At 47.0% G+C, this 15,028-nt stretch overlaps 1 non-coding gene and 1 pseudogene across 1 annotated transcript in view; both read right to left on the bottom strand.

Moving 5' to 3' along the window:
* LOC102574872 (uncharacterized) overlaps positions 1 to 15,028 on the bottom strand; it is a 54,134-nt gene that overhangs the window by 20,338 nt on the left and 18,768 nt on the right. Inside the window, exon 2 of the transcript XR_009463423.1 lies at positions 5,144 to 5,251. This is a non-coding gene — a transcript (uncharacterized LOC102574872). The remainder of the gene's footprint in view (positions 1 to 5,143; positions 5,252 to 15,028) is intronic.
* On the bottom strand, positions 2,069 to 3,475 carry LOC132251470 (olfactory receptor 11H12-like; annotated as a pseudogene).

The following is a 15,028-nucleotide window of genomic DNA, read 5'->3' as shown; positions in this document are numbered from 1 at the left end:
GTGGTTTAAAATCCAAAATAAAAACAATATAAAAGCAAGAATGAAATAATACCAAGCACATGACTAAAATAAACACTTTCACTTCTACTCACTTCTCAATGAATGAAAGAAGCATAATGCAAGTTGACAGATCAAATGTGGAAAAGATGTCAGCCAGAGTGGAAACTAATCAAAGCAACAAAATATGGGCATTTTTGAGAATAATCTTCAAGAAGATTTACTTTTATTGAATTAATAACTTGTTAGAAACACATCTTTAACAAATAGTAACTAGTTGAACCCCCAATCCCACACACAGAGAAACAGAAGCAAACACAATCCAAACACTGGACAATATTTTTACAAAGATTTTTACCTGCTCCAAATTTATGTTGGAGCCCAGATCGTTCATGCTCTATTCTTAAGCATATTGTTCAGTCTTAAAGGAGCATACACCACAGCTGCAGGGGGCCCAGCCACAGCTTTCCCACCCTGGTGCAGCCCAGCCAGCCCATCCCATCCCCTATCAAGCGGTGGCTTCCCCACATGCTGCTGCACTTTCTCCCTACCTGTGCCAGCTGGTCCCAAAAGGCAGGAGGCTCCACCGTCACTTCTGCTGGCTAGTGCCAACTCCGCTGGGCATCCCCAGCAGCACGTGAGAAGCCAGCATCAGCTGCATGCTGCCCCGCCCAGCTAGGTCGTCACCGGCCAGGAAAAGCAGCAGGCAGCTGAAGCCAGCTTCCCACATGCTGCTGGGGATGGGAGGAGGCTGGCCAGGTCGGCACCAGCCAGCAGAAGTGGCGGCAGAGCTGTGTGCTGCTCAGGACTGACCAGTGTAGGCAGGGGAAAATGCAGCTGAGCCCTTGCCACTCCAGCCAGCCTCGTCCTGTCCCGAGCGGCACACAGCTCTGCTGCTGCTTCTTCAGGCTGGTGCAGACCCAGCCAGGCTCCTTCCATCCCCAGAAGCACGTGATAAGCCAGTTTCAGCTGACCCAGAGGGGCCATAGCAGCCGGACGATCCGGAGGAGGAGGCTTGGTGGCTCCCTCAGAAAGGGAGAGTAAAGAGAATGCTGGGCCAGTGAGGGCCCAAGTTGTTGCTGATGGACCCGGCATGGACCAAAGCCGGTAGCCACAGTGACTGGGACGTCAGTGAACACAATGAGGATGGGACCTTGACCCGAATGACCGGTGGCAGATACTGAACTCAGGGGGTCAATGACGTGTCAAGGGTGGTGGGAGCCCGGGTAGAGCCCAGTTTCATGTAAGCCAAAGAGCAAAGAGGGGCCGTAGAATGCGCTTGGTACTCTGCGGAGTGCGCGGAGTCTGTGGAGTGCACTTCACCAGTGGCCAACCATGGCAGCCCCTAAGGAACCAAGTGGCAGGGAGGGCCTGAGCATTGGCCTTGACAGGCAACACCATGGTTGGCATTAGGCGGGGTATAGGGGAGGTGGAGCCCCAAGAAGAGACAGTTGCGAGGATGGCAAAGGGAAAGTACCAGGGGGGCAGGACCAGACATCGTCCTTCCGATTGGAAACTCCTTATCATCAAAGATGTGGCAGGAGAGACCCCTGGGGATCTGACCCCAGGCCACTCCCAATAGCCTGGCCATGCAGCCCAAGAAGCCACAGTGAGGTTCGTGAAGAACTCAAATGCGCGATGCTCAGGAGAAAGGCACAGGAAGTTACAGGCACAAAGCATGACATGACAGGATGCTACTGTGCGGTAGTACCAAGCTACTGTGCAGTCAGCATCACCTAAAAGCCATTCGGCAATGCTACTTCACAGTAACTGCCTATGGTGAAGCCATTCAGAGCAGCTTCCCCACCAAAAGACACACACATACACAAAACTTCTGCTCTAGTTTTATCCAGAGTGACTCTTCAAATTTGCACACACGCTTTGCTTGGTTAGTTGGATCAAAGCCAACATATCCTAGGCTTCAAATGCTCTAGATCACAGACCCAATTCCCTGGTGTAGCCAGTCCCACTGCCCTTGGGAAGAATTGGAAGAGGGTCCGTCTAGCAGGAAAAGGTCCCTTGCCTTATTCTCTGCACCACTCCCTTCCAGGTGAGAGCCAGATTGGACACATTACCTCTTCCCCAGTAGTGTCCACCTCAATACTTCTTTCATTTCCCTGTTTCTTGAACTGTAGGTCAGTGGGTTAAGCAATGGAGTTGCCAGTGCATAGGAAAGTGTCACCACTTTCCCATTGCTCCCAGGGATTGACAGAAGGATGTAGATAGTCATAACAGAGGTTTAGAAGAGACTTACCATGGTCAGGTGTGAGGTGCAGGTAGAGAAAGCCTTGCATCTACCAGACTCCTGTGGCAGCCTAAATGCTGCCTTAAGTACCATCACATAGGAGGTCAGAATGAAAAGGAAAGTGGTAAAGATAAGAAGGCAACACAGGATATAGCAAGAAAGTTTAGTGTGGGGAGCTGGGATGCAGAAAGTCGTCAACAGTACTGCAATGCGATGCTGCGGCTAGTAAAGCGACCAAAACGCTGGCTTGCATCCATAGATGCTTCTCAAGCAAATCCCGGGACGTCGTTCTCCCCCTGTACTCGGCCTTAGTGAGGCCGCAGCTGGAGTACTGCGTCCAGTTTTGGGCTCCACAATTCAAAAAGGATGTGGAGAAGCTTGAGAGAGTCCAGAGAAGAGCCACGCGCATGATCAGGGGTCAGGGAAGCAGACCCTACGATGACAGGCTGAGAGCCCTGGGGCTCTTTAGCCTGGAAAAGCGCAGGCTCAGGGGTGATCTGATGGTCACCTATAAGTTTATCAGGGGTGACCACCAGTATCTGGGGGAACGTTTGTTCACCAGAGCGCCCCAAGGGATGACGAGGACGAATGGTCACAAACTACTACAAGATCGTTTCAGGCTGGACATAAGGAAGAATTTCTTTACTGTCCGAGCCCCCAAGGTCTGGAACAGCCTGCCGCCGGAGGTTGTTCAAGCGCCTTCATTGAACACCTTCAAGATGAAACTGGATGCTTATCTTGCTGGGATCCTATGACCCCAGCTGACGTCCTGCCCTTTGGGCGGGGGGCTGGACTCGATGATCTTCCGAGGTCCCTTCCAGCCCTAATGTCTATGAAATCTATGAAATCTATGAAACAGTAGGACAGGGTCACACATGAAATGATCCAGAATATTGGGGTCACAAGAAGGGACTTGGGAGATGAGGACAATGGGGACTATGAACCAGAGGAAGCCAAGGAACCAGTAAGAGGCCACCAGAACAAGGCTGGGCCACTGGGACATAAGGCTGGAGTAGTGCATGAGATGACAGATGGCCAGGTACCTACCTAAAGCCATGGATGCAAGGGAGAAGCACTCACAGCCCCCATGGGGAAGAAGTAGAACTGGAAGAAGCAGCCTTGAAAGGAAATGACATCTCTTTGTGGGGTTGGCAGGTTTTACATCATCCGTGGCACTGTGGCAATGACATAGCAGAACTCCAGAAAAGAAAAGTTTCCCAGCAGGACATACATGGGTGGTAGGGCTGTGTGAAGCTTTGGTTGCTGGTTTGATTTGGAGGAAATTTGGCTCAATGTGGGTGCCAAATCTCCAAATCCGAATCAAATCAGGAGACCCATTAATCTCTCCAAAGTGAATTGGAAGCCTCCGATTCGATCTGGAGAGATTCAGAGAGATTCTATGATTTGGACATAGACTCAACTTTATGTTTTTTCTACATACCTCAAGGTACCAGGTGGCTCATGAATGCTGAGATGGTGGGGCGGATGGAATATCCCATGGGACCGTGGGGAGGTCCACTTCTGGTCCGCCGTGGAGCGCATGGGGGACCCCCGCCACCCCCCGGCTCAGCAACTGGTGCCTGCTGGGTCTGGGGGAGCACCCAGGGGTTCCCCCACAGCTGATTGCCGAGCTGGAGGAGCACAAGGGGGAGGGGGTATCTCCTGTGCACTCAGCGGTGGACCCGAAAGTGGACCAGAAGTACTTGTGGTCCACTTCTAGGTCTGCTGCTAAGCATGTGAGGGGCCCCTCCATGCTCCATCCACCCCACCATCGCAGTGCTTATGAGCTATGCCTGGTACCTCGAGGTATGAAGAAAAAACATTTAAAATTGTGCCTATGGCCGAATCACTGATTCTCTGAATCAGAATCAAATCTTCAGATTCGGATTTGGCCAAATTGAATCGGGACAATCTGAATCAGTGAACTGAATCACTGTCCCCCGAATTGGGCTGAATCCAAATCCAAATTGAATACGGCCTGCTTCGCAAACCCCTAAGGGGCAGGCAGTTGAAGTGGGGGTCATGCCCAACAGCCCATACAATGCATAAGTTGCCTGCTAGTGTCAGAGTATGGGCTAAGGAGAGGAGAATACTTAGGAGGATGCGGTTCTTTGGTCAAGGGAAGGGAAGCACAACAGAATGAACTCAGTCACAGGGTTGGTGGTGTTTCTAGATTCATTGTGGAGACCTGGATTTGAAAGAAAATGACAAACAGGATTCCCGGGTCTATTCCTGGCCCCAGAAAGGAAGAAGGATCTAGTGGGTGAGAGCTGGGAGACACTGGAAATAAAACTCCTCAGGCTATATCACCACATCTGAAGGCAATGGGGGGTCTGGAATTTCAAATGTGATGGAGCAGCGGTGGGACTCTGAGCATAGCCCCATCACTCAAGCTGGGGGCAGCAGTCAAACTATGTGTGCATGCAGACATGAATAGGCACAAGTCTGTCTGTAGCTTGCACAAGTAACAGTCTCACATCCACCTGGGATGGTTGATCCACTCAGGGCAGGTTCATTTAGCTTTTGGTGGACACCAACCCTGCTGGAGAAAGCCACTGCACTGAAGCCCTAGGACAGCTGGATAGCCTGGCTTTCCCACAGCTGGCCCTGCTTTTGAGGGCCAACCTAGAAGAATTTCTTCTCAGCAAACCAGAACTAAGACTGGGAGTTTCAAACATTCCTCAACTGGTTACAGTCAGGTGTTTCTGAGACTCTCCATAGGTACCTCTCTGCATGGTACATCAACTAGTTTTTGAATCTGGCCAAGGCTTCCTTTTAAAAATGGGATTCAGACTTCAAAATCAGCTAGATGCCTTTGAGTGCTTTACCCACAATATTTATCTCTAGGAGACTGTGGGGTGAAATTGAAGTAGATTAAAGGGACATTTCAAATCTCCTTACCTTCTGTTCAAACAGATCCAGAGATGGCATCAATCATGGATCAGAAGACACTCACATGTAGGAGGAAAATCTGTTAGTGCAGGTTCCTGGATATGCCTCTCTCAATTCCTGGTTGTAAATAAAAGAAAGAATGATTCATTAGAAATGAAATAAACTTATAAATCAATGGATGATTATTGCTATTTTTCATTAGTCACTCAGAAACACTCAGGAGCCCAGCCCTGGCCAGGTCCCATGCTGCTGCACACTGTGCAGATCCAGAACACATGCTCCTGTAGCAAAACCCCCAGTTTTTCTTTTTAATTATTTTAAAATTCATTCCCTCCCCTTCCCCAACCATTTCTGACTTTTTCTCTCCCTCTTTATTCCCTATAGATAAGTATAAATATGCTAAGATGTAGGATAAGCTTTGACATTTTATTTTAGGTAGTAAGTTTTATTTTCTCTCCCCTCTGCAAATAAGTGCCCTGCTATTTTGATATAGATATCCACTGTTTTATAAGGGATAATTGTTATGTTTGTATTGTGTTTTTTTACTGCTTTTATATTGTGTGATTACTGTTTTAGACCTACACATGTAAGTTAGCATAAGTCATGTCAAGTTTTCATCTTGTAATGTCAAGCTTCCATTTTGTGTCCCCTGACCTATGACTCATACCTACCTCTCCTATATAACTTGGTTCCTGAATGAATGTGGATGAATGAGGGTGCTTGAGAGACAATGGCAGTAGGTCTAAAAATAGTTCCTTCTGAATGACAGAATTATCAACATCAATACTTGGACCAACAACTCAGCCCTTGGAACCACTCATCAGCATTTAAGAAACAAAAGATGAGGCAACCCACCATTGTGCCAAGGCTGCACATGCTCAGTAAGAACACCTGGAACCCTCTGGAATAGGCCTGACATTGCCTGGACATGCCGTCCCCATAGGAGATCATAGGTAGTCTGCCCCATAAAAAGGGGTAGTGAAGACTGACACCTTGGGACGCTCTCTCCATCTGGACCAGCATCATGCCACACCACCTATCCACCCAGAGGCCCTGCCGATGACTCACCTCCGGACAACACCTACTGGATAGGTAGCTATCACCCCCCCAGCCCCTCTTCAACCAAGGACTTGGACTCTGCTTCTCTTCCCTACCTGGACTCCAACCCTTCCACTGAGTCTGTTTCTCCTGCTGCCATTGTGAGTGCTTGTGTGTGTGTGTGAACCAATAACTTCATGGGGCTGTGTAGTGTGTTGTCTGTTTAATAAAACTGTTATTTGTACACCTGAGTTAGGTTTCTTTGCTACAGTCTGGCCCTGCTCCAATCTCTGCTCCTCGCCCCTCTAACTTCTGTCTCATTTCTCCCTCTCCTGCTTCTGTCTCACTGCCACCTCCAACACCTGTCCTGAGCTCCTCTCTACCTCCAAACCCCCTGTTTCTTTGCCACTGTCTTATCCCCACTGCCTTTTCCCCTAAACTCCCAGGTTTCTGCTTCAGTTTCTTTCCTGGCTGTCTCCTCCTTGCCACCAGGCTTTTTCCTCTTGCACCAGTAACCTTGAGTAACCCTGGGGCCACTTGATCTTAAGTAAACTCAGTTCCTCAGACAGCTTCTCTTTAGTCTACCAGTTCTAATCCTGGTTCTGGCAACTTTCACTTGCTACACTCTAACTCTCTCTCTCATCTTAACCTTCCCCCAGGTACTCCAAGCACACACATACATACTGTACCATACAAGTTATGAGGTATGGACAATTGATTTTTGTCTAACTTTTGGGATGTATAGTATATGTCCTTGAATTGATGATAGGTATGCATGTGCCTAGGCTAGTTTGGATGTGTTTTTGCCTGAGTTGGTAGTGTGTGTGTGTGTATGCACCTAATTGATTTGTGTGTTTGTATATGTGCAACTGTGTCACACTCTCCTGTCTAACAACACAATATTGAGATCCTGAGAGTTGGCTTGACCCCACAGGCAACAGTCTCTGACCCAGAGAGTCTTCATGGTCAGTCAGATTACACAAATTCCAGGACTTAATGTTTAAAACTTATGAGTCTGTGTTATAATAATGTCTACATTTGATTATTCTGTGTATCCCTATTGTTATGGAAACACTAAGCCAATAATGATTGTGATGTTATTTTATACTTATAAATCCACTAAGTTCCTGACTGCATATGATATCAGCCCATGCCTTCTTTTTCAAAAATAATTATAATATATCATATTATTTAGAGTTTAATTAAAGTAATATAATATGAAGAACTATAATCAAATTATTCCTAAATTCTTTAAAACATTGATTCAATATTAAACACTGTACCTCTAGATTGGCATAATTTGTTACACTAATGTTTACCTGCTATGTTAAATTCTAGGTTATTTTAAAATGATTAATATTAGTATCTTAATTTAGTAAGGTTTGTCATGATTCCTGATGTTTAAACGTGTTACATTAATAATGTTATTATATCAATCCTTGGTTCTGGGTAGGATCAAGTCAGGCAACACATGGATCTGTGAAACTTGTGAAACGGATGCATCACTGTCAAACTGGGTTTGTTAGCCTTAAATGGATTCATCAGGTATCTGACTAGACCTCTTATGTGTACGCCATAATTAATAAAATTAAAATCCCTATATTTTGATTATAGAGATCAATTTTGTTATGGAAATACTACTTTAGGAATTATATATCATATGGGGCATGTCTACGCATTCATTAATGTGCAGTAGTTACTGCACATAACTAGTTTAGTACTTGCTTAATGATGTATTAACTAAATGCACAATAATTATGGTTACAGTTACAGAACAATGCAATGTCTGATGAAAAATCAAAAACTGTGCTGTCTGAAAAATGCTGGTCTTCTCATCCCTCACAATGCAATGGGTGAACTTAGAAGTCTTTTTTTCTCTTCTGGGTTGTGTCATCTGGTTCAACAAAAAGTGCTCAACCTCTTACCAAGGTCTGTCTAGCAGGTATCTTGAGGATCTAATCTGAGGGTCCTCCAGAAAAGATGTTAAGGCCAACAAGGACCATGTGTGGTACAGGTAGTCAACCTATGGCCTGTGGGCCAGATCCAGTTCAGAGAGCCATTTTATCCAGCCCATGGAGCTGGAGGTTCTACAGGGTTTTGGCACTAGGGAGCCAATGCAGTGTTTCAGCACCAGAGGACATTGCCAGCATGGTGGCTGGGTGGCAAAGAGAAGCAGCACAGTGGCAACACTGCTGGGGGGTTGGGTAGTGGTGACTAAAGCAGCAATGTGAACTGGGTTGGAAGTGGCCCATGCTCAGTACTTAGTTCCTGTAAAGGCCTTCTTCAAATAGTTACCAACCCCTGACATAGGAGGTTATCTAGTCTGACCTCCTGTATCACACCAGCAATATCATTTTATCCAATTACCTGAAGCCAATCACCAGGAAAAGTTTCGAAGAGGACTGTCAAGGGGGTAAGTGGTGTTGAATCTGGCTTCAGCTTCCAGTCATTTGTTCTTGTTTTGCCTCCCTGAGAAGATACTTAGATACTATCATCAACTCCTCTTTGTTTTTTTTTATTATGTTCCACTTTTGGAGAAACCAGACATCACACTTTAAATCTTATTTCATCAAACATGAGACCTGGAAACTTATTTTTTTGGTTCAGATGAAAGCTGAGGCTCAGAAGAAATCTTCTGAATCTAGGATCTGGGATTGTAAACAAAATTAAACACTGCAGTTTTGTGATAAAATAGTAGGAGTTGGCACACTTTTATAAAAGGCACCCTGCCATGTCTATAAAGTTTAGTTTTGTTGGGCAGTGGGAACATATACACATATTGGGGGAATGACACTTGCTGTGTATGTGTGACTCTGATGCCATCTGCAGGTGAGCTGGAACTCTGTCCATTATATTTGTGCCAATCTTTCAGAGACCACCTGGTAAAACTGGGATATGAGTAGTAACACAGTAGTGGGAAGAGGGCCAGGCAGGGAACTAGCTCTGGGCACCTATGTAGTGGGGGACACCAGAACACAACACAGATCCACTCTAGCTGTGGGGTAGGCTCTTTGTACACTGGCTACAGCAGCCCCACAGCACGGGCTGTTTCTGGTGCCCTGTTTGTTCTCCACCACATCCCCAGATACACTACTGGGAAAGAAGCTGCACTTTCCATTCCAAAAACTGGGGGGAGGGACATTATTTCACTCAACCCCTCATCTCCATATACCACTGAGTGCTGGACTCCCTGGCTGGGCAGTGCAGGGCTGCACCTGTGACAGCAAAGACTCCTTGAGCAGGGTGGGGGCAGAGGAGAGTGGCAGGCTGCATTCTGGTGCCCAGTTCTGTGCCAGTGTGTGGTGAGCTTGCTCATCAACTGCAGCAGCTGCTATAGACTTTGCTACTACAGCAGCAGCTGCCACCAACGTAAGGAGAGGTAGGGCAGGTAAGACTCCCCTCCCGCACAACTCCCACTCTTCAATGGCTGGCACTGTAGGAGCTTGCCATGGCTCTTGATAATGTTGGCTACAAATGTCCAACTCAGGATCCTTAAAATTCTAGTTTATTAGGTGGATTGAAACACTGTAATCATAAACCTTGGGGCTGGTCCACACACACACATGCACACATGCACACACATACACACGCACACAGTAGCAGGCTACAGAGTCAGGTATACCTATCCTACAAGCACTGGAGTCTGTCGTTGAGGCTTCTTTCAGTGTGGTGTTATCTTCCAGAAGGGGGTCGCTGGCTGGTCCTTCTGGCTGGACAGGTCTGGTCGAGTTGGAGATCAAGAGGGCGCCACTGAGGGTCACTTTTCACTGCCTTTTATCTGTCCCTGGCAGACTTTGGTGACTCCCCAGTTTTCTGGTTTGACCAATCCAGGGGTCATTGACCCTCGTGGGACTTCCCCCCCTCGGTGGCTACTGGGCAGCATCTGTCAGCCCCAGGGGTCGTCCACATGTACGTGCAGGTTTGGGAGTCCGTTGATGAATTTAGAATAGGGCTCTGGGAGTGGTCGATCTGGAGATATTCAGCCCAAAAGTTGGTCTCTGGTGTTGATTAAGTCAGGCCAGGGCTTCTAGCCCTTGATCAGTGAGTTTTAGAGATTTCCCGGTTGTTACATTGTCTTCTATTGAGTTCAGCTTCCAGGTGACAATTGCTGCCTGCTTCCATGTTACACATTCAGTCACTGATTCACTCACTCTTTCAGAGGCCAGCCTGATACAGGGAAGGGCAGTTTGATTCCTGCCCTTGTTAACAATGTTGCAATGTATAACTTACTAAAACACATTTAGTTGCAAGTTGAAAGGTGAGGAGTATAAAATATAAGCTACAAATGCCATGGCACACAAATAGATAAAAATACCAAACTACAAGGGGAGATACAAAATGCACACATACAAATTTTAAAATACAATTCCTTATCTTAAAGTGAAAGAGAGAGGAAGGAAGAAAAGGTAGAAAAAGAGAAACATATCCAAAGAGGGGAGAGCAAAGGCAGGCAAGAGGAAAAGGGGGCTTTCTGCTACATTAGAGGAAAAGGGGGCTTTCTGCTACAATATGAGGCACCTGTCTAGGGGTCACTGGATCCATTCTGTCCTCAGAGGGAGAGGAACTGCCTGGCCCAGAGTGATATGGAGAATGAGATATGGGGCCACTCCCGGTAAAGTCTCAGCTGTGAATGCATCCGAGGCCAGTAAGTATTATTGGAACTTTGACCTTTGTAGGGCACAAGTTTGTGGGTTCTCACTGACCTTATATGAGAGATGCTGCCTAATTACTCTCTGTCTGGCAGCCTCAGTGACAGTCTCAGGCTGAGCAGATCACGGTAGTGGAGCAACTCTGTTCTTACCACAAGGCCTCATTCTCCTGTCATTGGGCTTGCATCCCAGGAGCTGAAACTACAGCTCTAACCTCCTAAACCATACTAAGAGCTGGTAAGTGTTCAACCACTCATGGATCAGAGCTTCAGTGGTCAGGGTTTCCCCACTCCCTAACCCAAACTGGCCACCATAGTCCTCTGGCTTGGGGGCTTTTTATTTGCTCTTGGAGGGCAAAAATTGACTGATCAGAGGTACCTACCACTAATTCACCTGGTTGAATGAGCTGTGGTTGGATCTCATGTTATCTGTGGAACAATGAAAGTAGAGTGCAGTCTGAATGGTAATGGGAGGCTAATACACATTATGTCTGTGTCTTCTGCCACTTTCAAGTGGAAGGATGTGAGCAGGACACATTGCCCACCAGGTTGGAAATGGTGGAGTGATCCCTGTGTACACCTCAACATTGAGGGTAGAGGCAGAAATGGGACCAGATATTGTGGCTGTTGTGTGTACTGTCCTGGGTTGCTGATGTGACTCGGTTGTCATGATGATTGTTGCTGGCATTTTCATAGAATCATAGGATTGGAACGGACTTTAAGGGTCATCTGGTCCAACCCCCCGAGACAAGAATGTTAATCCTAAATCATGTCCTCTGCCCAATGCTTACTAGCCTCCTCTTCAAAACCTCCAGTGAAGGAGATTGCACACTATCCTTGGGCACTGTAACATGGGGCCATCCGGGGGCCTGTTGGTCATTGGCCTGTTCCCCTGTCTCTGGGCTAACTGCCCACCTTCCTTACCTGCCACCCCTTGATGATAATAATGAATATGTTAATCAGGTGGGAGGCTGCCCATTTACTTGGCCAATCTCAAGGGTATTACACATGGCTCTAAACTCCCCTTACCATGTCTCACAGATGGCATCCCACCATGACTTCCCCAGCCCCTTATGGATCATCCTTGGCCTTTGGCTCTGCTTGCCCAGGTATCCTCAGTTATGCACTGCCTTCTTGCTAAGGCTCAGCTCTGCCTCTGGCCTAACTTCTCCTTCACCTGGTCTCTAGGGCAACAACTTACCCCCTCCACTGGGGCCCAGTCACTAACTTACTTTAGTGAAGCCCTTCAGGTTGCCACTTGCAACCCTATACTGTACACACATCAGTACTGCACACCCTTCAGGCCTCCCTCGTAGCTCTACTCTATACATCCAGTTCTTTTTCTCCGCCCCCTTACTGGGGCCAACACTCTGCCCCAATACTGGGGCCTTGGGGTCTTACACCTCCTGGGCTCAGGTACCTCTCCCTAGGCATGGCTCGTTCCACTATCTGCTCTGTGACCGACTGGATAGTGGGGGCTGGGGATATAAGGTGCTCCTACCTGCCTTTCACTGGGGAAGCAACTGGCCTGGCATTTCATAGGACTACCCCAACACAGGTAGTCCCATCAGACCATCCTGCCCCAGCAGGGTGCAGTTTTCAGTCATAACCAGGGCCTGGAGCCTCCTTTTTCCCCATAACCTCTGCCCATATACCTTCAAGTATGTTCCCTGCAGCAGCTCAGCTAGGTGTTGCTCTTTTCATAGATTAATAGATTCATAGATGTTAGGGTTGGAAGGGACCTCAATAGATCATCGAGTCCGACCCAAATGGTTGGCTGCCAGCAGCAGACTGCTCCCTCAGCCCTGAGGGCCTTGGTCTAAAATGGAGGCTGATCAGTCTCCTCTTCCAATCCCAGAGCCCTCCTGAGGTCATGTGACTTCCTCATTAGGGCTGGCTCACACCTGCTTGCTGCTCTTCTGCCTGCTCTCAACCTGTAAAGTGGCAGGCACCAACAGTGTTCTGCCACAGGCAGACTATTCCACTACATTACTGTTCTGAGAGTAAGGAAAATTGTTCCCCCTCCTCCCCCCCCCCCGGTTTAATCTAAATCTGCTTTGCTGAAATTCAAAAACATTCATTCATGTGGAAATTTATCAACACTCTTAAAGAAGCCAACTCTGGAAATACAGGAGAGGATTACTGCTTCCACCTTCCATGAACCTAGGCCAGACAACTTTTACTTATTACCCAAGACCCACGAACCTGGCAGTCTAGGACACCCCATTATCTCTGGCATCAGCATCATAACAGAAGGAGTTTCTGGCTATCTTGACTCTATCCTATTCCCATATGCCCCTGGAGCCACCAGCTATTTGAAACTACCACAGATTTAAAAAAAACACAAAACTGGGCCTCATTGACAAGCTACAGCAAACTCTATATTTGCTACCATGGATGTCATGTCTCTGTACACCCCATGAGGATGGATTACAAACTAGGAAGAACATTATCCCTATTAAATTCTATTTCTGTTTCCACTTCACTCTCCTGTTTTGCCCTCATACACATCTGTTTCTGGTCTGGGGACTCCCTGTCTGTGAACATACAAACGAATGGCACTGGAATAGGCATACATATACCCCCTATCCAATATACCAGCATATTTATAACAGATCTTGAAGTTCATTTCCCCAACAGCTGCCCTCTAACCCCCCTAGTTTCTCCCCTGCCCCCACCTCCAGTGACATTAGTGACTTATTAATTATATGGACATTTGGAAAAAAGCCTCTAGAGAAATTTCACCAGCATTTTAACAAATTCCACCCTTCCATCAAACTATCTCTGGAATATTCCATGCATCATATTAATTTCCAGACATCACAGTGAAGGTTAGCAATGGCCACATTGCTGCTACATTGAATCAGAAACCAAACAACCAGCACAGCTACCTTTATGCTACAAGCTTTAATCCTAAGAACATCACTAGATCCATCTTCTACAGCCAAGCTCTGTGATATAACCATATCTGCTCTGATTCCACTGACAGGGATGAATACCTGAGGGATCACAGAAACATAGAAAATGAGGATGGGAAGAGACCTCAGGAGGTCATGTAGTCCAACCCCTTGCTCAAAGCAGGATCAGCTCCAATTAGATCATCCCAGGCAAGGTTTTGTCTACCTGGGTCTTAAAATCCTCTAAGGATAGAGATGTCACAACCTCTCTGGGTTGCCTGTCCAAGTACTTCACAATGCTTCTAATGTAAAAATGTTTCCTAATATCTAACCTAAGCTTCCCTTATAGTACAGTCTTAGAGGTACAATCCCCAAACTGTAGGCACTCAAATCAACAAACCAGACTCAGACCCTACTCTGGCTTACTACAGTACCAACACCAGATCAAGGACAACACAATCCCTTGCTTGGCACCTACAACCCCCACCTTGAACACTTTAGATACATGATTAAATACCTCCTATTCCTCCTGGAAGAGAAATTCCATCTCTGGTAGTCACTGGTGACAAAGCTGTCCTGGCTTACAGGCAGCCCCTGTTACTGGATGTAATCATTAAACTTTAGGTGGTGACACGGAAGTCATAAAAATGGCTCGAACAAGAATAGTCTGTTCTCTGAAGAATTATTATTATTGAGCACAGAAATCTGCAATTTCAAGCATAAGACAAAGAAACAACAGAAAAACTTTGCCTAAGCTACAACACAACAAGATAAGACAAAGCAAAAATGTACAACTTAGCTAAAGTCAAGACCAGGGATCCAGGTTTTCCATTTCCAATGGGAAAATGGAGTAAAACATGAATTTACCCCTTTACCAGAATAAAACATGGATATCTCATTTTACCAGAAAAACCCACAGATTTTGCAGTTTTGCAATAAGCCCTCTGCAGGCTGGGGGAGCAGGAGGAAGGTGGTTAGGCAGGGGCCCATGTGCATGTGAACAGAGCAGCTCCCACAGGTAAGTATGTGGGGGGTGGGGGTGGGATTGAGGTCCCCCTGGGGAGGGAGGGAGCGAGTTGGGCAGGGCAGGGGCTGGGACTGTTGCCCAGCTGGGCAGTATGGGGATGGGTGTGGGCTACATGCTGTGGGCTCAGGTTCCTGGCCCACTGCCAGCTCCTGGGGCCTCCACAGCCTGGTGGATCTGACCTGGCACTGAGATATAGCTAGATAGCCCAGGGATTCTTCCTGATTTACATGGGGAAAAATTTGCCCACTTGAACTGTGTGATAATAATCCATGCAATGCAGGATA

Source organism: Alligator mississippiensis, chromosome 7 (assembly GCF_030867095.1).
Source record: "Alligator mississippiensis isolate rAllMis1 chromosome 7, rAllMis1, whole genome shotgun sequence".
In the NCBI taxonomy this organism is placed as follows: domain Eukaryota; kingdom Metazoa; phylum Chordata; order Crocodylia; family Alligatoridae; genus Alligator; species Alligator mississippiensis.
This window is presented reverse-complemented; position numbering and strand designations above follow the sequence as displayed.